A 5,000-nucleotide genomic window follows, 5' to 3' on the forward strand; every position below is an offset into this window, starting at 1 on the left:
ACCCATGTTGTCCCTTAACCTAACCCATGTTGTGCCTTAACCTAACCCATGTTGTGCCTTAACCTAACCCATGTTGTCCCCTAACCTAACCCATGTTGTCCCCTAACCTAACCCATGTTGTGCCTTAACCTAACCCATGTTGTCCCCTAACCTAACCCATGTTGTGCCTTAACCTAACCCATGTTGTCCCCTAACCTAACCCATGTTGTCCCCTAACCTAACCCATGTTGTCCCCTAACCTAACCCATGTTGTGCCTTAACCTAACCCATGTTGTGCCTTAACCTAACCCATGTTGTCCCCTAACCTAACCCAAGTTGTCCCCTAACCTAACCCATGTTGTCCCCTAACCTAACCCATGTTGTGCCTTAACCTAACCCATGTTGTGCCTTAACCTAACCCATGTTGTGCCTTAACCTAACCCATGTTGTCCCCTAACCTAACCCATGTTGTCCCCTAACCTAACCCATGTTGTGCCTTAACCTAACCCATGTTGTCCCCTAACCTAACCCATGTTGTGCCTTAACCTAACCCATGTTGTCCCCTAACCTAACCCATGTTGTCCCCTAACCTAACCCATGTTGTCCCCTAACCTAACCCATGTTGTGCCTTAACCTAACCCATGTTGTGCCTTAACCTAACCCATGTTGTCCCCTAACCTAACCCATGTTGTCCCCTAACCTAACCCATGTTGTCCCCTAACCTAACCCATGTTGTCCCCTAACCTAACCCATGTTGTCCCCTAACCTAACCCATGTTGTCCCCTAACCTAACCCATGTTGTCCCCTAACCTAACCCATGTTGTCCCCTAACCTAACCCATGTTGTCCCCTAACCTAACCCATGTTGTCCCCTAACCTAACCCATGTTGTGCCCTAACCTAACCCATGTTGTGCCCTAACCTAACCCATGTTGTGCCCTAACCTAACCCATGTTGTGCCTTAACCTAACCCATGTTGTCCCCTAACCTAACCCATGTTGTCCCCTAACCTAACCCATGTTGTCCCCTAACCTAACCCATGTTGTCCCCTAACCTAACCCATGTTGTGCCTTAACCTAACCCATGTTGTCCCCTAACCTAACCCATGTTGTCCCCTAACCTAACCCATGTTGTCCCCTAACCTAACCCATGTTGTCCCCTAACCTAACCCATGTTGTCCCCTAACCTAACCCATGTTGTCCCCTAACCTAACCCATGTTGTCCCCTAACCTAACCCATGTTGTGCCCTAACCTAACCCATGTTGTCCCCTAACCTAACCCATGTTGTGCCTTAACCTAACCCATGTTGTGCCTTAACCTAACCCATGTTGTCCCCTAACCTAACCCATGTTGTCCCCTAACCTAACCCATGTTGTGCCTTAACCTAACCCATGTTGTGCCGTAACCTAACCCATGTTGTGCCTTAACCTAACCCATGTTGTGCCTTAACCTAACCCATGTTGTGCCTTAACCTAACCCATGTTGTGCCTTAACCTAACCCATGTTGTGCCTTAACCTAACCCACGTTGTCCCCTAACGTAACCCACGTTGTCCCCTAACGTAACCCACGTTGTCCCCTAACGTAACCCACGTTGTCCCCTAACGTAACCCACGTTGTCCCCTAACGTAACCCACGTTGTCCCCTAACGTAACCCACGTTGTCCCCTAACGTAACCCACGTTGTCGCCTATCGTAACCCACGTTGTCGCCTAAACCTGCTCTGTAATTGTTATACGACTCGTTCAATTAGTGTAGTGTTGCCCACCCGCAACCCTCGCAATATAGTTCGCTACTCGCACTGCCCGCTCCCCTGTGTATCGCTTCATGTTAAACACCTTGCAAGTCTTGCTGACTTTCCACATGCTCCTGCTGTACACTGTAATGTGGATGGCAGCAGGGCGTACATGCCGCCCCCCCCCCCCCCCACCTCTCCCCACGTCCCCACCTTGCCCCCTGCCTTCGCAAGGTGGTTGGTGACAAGTTTGCATGTTCAATGCCCTTCGCATGCGACGTACGCAGGCTACGTTGTGGTGCGGCCTGTCAACTGTCCGCTGATGTCGTACGCGTGAACCACAATCTGTACTGCACATTCGTCCTTATGTACTGAATGATACATCGTGGCACATGTGTGACCGTACAACGACTGCGCCCAAAAACGGCGGACCATACAGTGCAAATATTGTGCACGCAGCTACGTGTCGTCTCCCTATGAGAGCTGGATTGCAGTGTGGTACGCCATAGAGACGTGTGGGAGGAACGGACGCCGTGGATGGCGATCAGCATGAGCTGTCTGTTGATGTATTCGGACCTAGTCGTCTCTCCTCACACACCGTGATGGCATGGTGCAGCGCGTTCCATATCTGCGACATGCTACAGAAGCCGGTTGACAGTCGTTCGAGCAATGGACATCGCATACGTACGGGGGCCACCTTCCACGTATTGTCTAGGCGTGCACATTTTGTTGCGTGTATGTGGGCAGACGTAGTGTGGCGTGACACCTGACACAGGCATGCAATAATGGTTGAAGTTGCAAATGGCGATGGACGCCTACGTTTTCTGGTGAAGTTACGCAAATGAAGAAATGGTAACCCGTTGTGGTGCGGTTGTTCTCGCTAGGGGTGAATCGGTGATGGCGACGATAGGTTGAGGTACTAACCGGTTGTTCCAGCGATACCCACCATGCCGACGAAACTGAACGGCATCTGGGTGTGAAGCGATACGCGGCGGTGGCTGGGTGGGACCGTCCCCGGCCGGTGAGGGGGCGCCTCCCGGCGTGCTGGCCGCGCGGTGCGTGGGCGCACGCGCTACAGCCGGCTGGTGGGGGCGGCCAGTGGCAGGCGCGCCGGCCGACGGACGCGGCAGGCGTCGCAGCTGCGCGCCGGCGCACCCTGCGCGCGGCGCCGTGCGGCCAAAGTAGGTCCTCGCGGGCCCGGTGCGAAGCGCGGTGGACATCTGCAGTGTGCTGGTCCGATTGAGGACTGTGTGCGTTGAGGATGCGCCGCCGCCCGGCGCTCGGCGCCGCGACGCCGTCTGCTGCTCGGTCGCCCCAGCGGTTCTCGCTGGTGGTTTGTATCGCAGCTGTGCGGATGTGTTGGCGTGTGCGCTGTGCTGGGAGAGTTCGCTTCGGCACCCAAGTGGGGCTTTTGTCCTTCTGTGGCGCTGGCGTTGGAGCTGCCGGTCACCGTAGGTGGCGCGTGTTGTCTCCCGCCGGCAATGCCACGACAGCACGCTCCCGGGCCTCTGTCGGCAGCGGCAAGCTCAGTTGGGAGCACGGGTGGTCGCACCGAAAGCGTCTACTCGCCTAACTCCGGGCGATTGCGCCTCTCTCGAACCCGACCAAGTACTTGGGACGGCGCTGCGCGCCGCCGGGACCTGAGAGGGTTTCGAGGTGTATTGTGCAGGGGAGCTCAGCCTCCTCCTGTTTGCAGAATGATTGAGCGGACGCTTGCGTGTTCGCGCGGGCCCCCGGGACACACTCCCGGGCGGCCGGCTGCTCAGCTCTAGTTGACGCAGCTCCCTGGTTGATCCTGCCAGTAGTCATATGCTTGTCTCAAAGATTAAGCCATGCATGTCTCAGTACAAGCCGCATTAAGGTGAAACCGCGAATGGCTCATTAAATCAGTTATGGTTCCTTAGATCGTACCCACGTTACTTGGATAACTGTGGTAATTCTAGAGCTAATACATGCAAACAGAGTCCCGACCAGAGATGGAAGGGACGCTTTTATTAGATCAAAACCAATCGGTCGGCTCGTCCGGTCCGTTTGCCTTGGTGACTCTGAATAACTTTGGGCTGATCGCACGGTCCTCGTACCGGCGACGCATCTTTCAAATGTCTGCCTTATCAACTGTCGATGGTAGGTTCTGCGCCTACCATGGTTGTAACGGGTAACGGGGAATCAGGGTTCGATTCCGGAGAGGGAGCCTGAGAAACGGCTACCACATCCAAGGAAGGCAGCAGGCGCGCAAATTACCCACTCCCGGCACGGGGAGGTAGTGACGAAAAATAACGATACGGGACTCATCCGAGGCCCCGTAATCGGAATGAGTACACTTTAAATCCTTTAACGAGTATCTATTGGAGGGCAAGTCTGGTGCCAGCAGCCGCGGTAATTCCAGCTCCAATAGCGTATATTAAAGTTGTTGCGGTTAAAAAGCTCGTAGTTGGATTTGTGTCCCACGCTGTTGGTTCACCGCCCGTCGGTGTTTAACTGGCATGTATCGTGGGACGTCCTGCCGGTGGGGCGAGCCGAAGGCGTGCGACCGCCCCGTGCGTGCTCGTGCGTCCCGAGGCGGACCCCGTTGAAATCCTACCAGGGTGCTCTTTATTGAGTGTCTCGGTGGGCCGGCACGTTTACTTTGAACAAATTAGAGTGCTTAAAGCAGGCAAGCCCGCCTGAATACTGTGTGCATGGAATAATGGAATAGGACCTCGGTTCTATTTTGTTGGTTTTCGGAACCCGAGGTAATGATTAATAGGGACAGGCGGGGGCATTCGTATTGCGACGTTAGAGGTGAAATTCTTGGATCGTCGCAAGACGAACAGAAGCGAAAGCATTTGCCAAGTATGTTTTCATTAATCAAGAACGAAAGTTAGAGGTTCGAAGGCGATCAGATACCGCCCTAGTTCTAACCATAAACGATGCCAGCCAGCGATCCGCCGCAGTTCCTCCGATGACTCGGCGGGCAGCCTCCGGGAAACCAAAGCTTTTGGGTTCCGGGGGAAGTATGGTTGCAAAGCTGAAACTTAAAGGAATTGACGGAAGGGCACCACCAGGAGTGGAGCCTGCGGCTTAATTTGACTCAACACGGGAAACCTCACCAGGCCCGGACACCGGAAGGATTGACAGATTGATAGCTCTTTCTTGATTCGGTGGGTGGTGGTGCATGGCCGTTCTTAGTTGGTGGAGCGATTTGTCTGGTTAATTCCGATAACGAACGAGACTCTAGCCTGCTAACTAGTCGCGTGACATCCTTCGTGCTGTCAGCGATTACTTTTCTTCTTAGAGGGACAGGCGGCTTCT

The 5,000-nt window shown here is 54.1% G+C and overlaps 1 non-coding gene across 1 annotated transcript in view; it reads left to right on the forward strand.

The window, feature by feature from the left end:
• Nucleotides 1-3,491: 3,491 nt before the first annotated feature.
• Nucleotides 3,492-5,000, forward strand: part of LOC124774522 — a 1,909-nt gene continuing 400 nt past the window's right edge. The window contains exon 1 of the ribosomal RNA XR_007015337.1: nucleotides 3,492-5,000. This exon is cut by the window's right edge and continues 400 nt beyond it. This is a non-coding gene — a ribosomal RNA (small subunit ribosomal RNA).

The sequence above is a fragment of the Schistocerca piceifrons genome, unplaced genomic scaffold (genome assembly GCF_021461385.2).
Source record: "Schistocerca piceifrons isolate TAMUIC-IGC-003096 unplaced genomic scaffold, iqSchPice1.1 HiC_scaffold_965, whole genome shotgun sequence".
Classification (NCBI taxonomy): Eukaryota; Metazoa; Arthropoda; class Insecta; order Orthoptera; family Acrididae; genus Schistocerca; species Schistocerca piceifrons.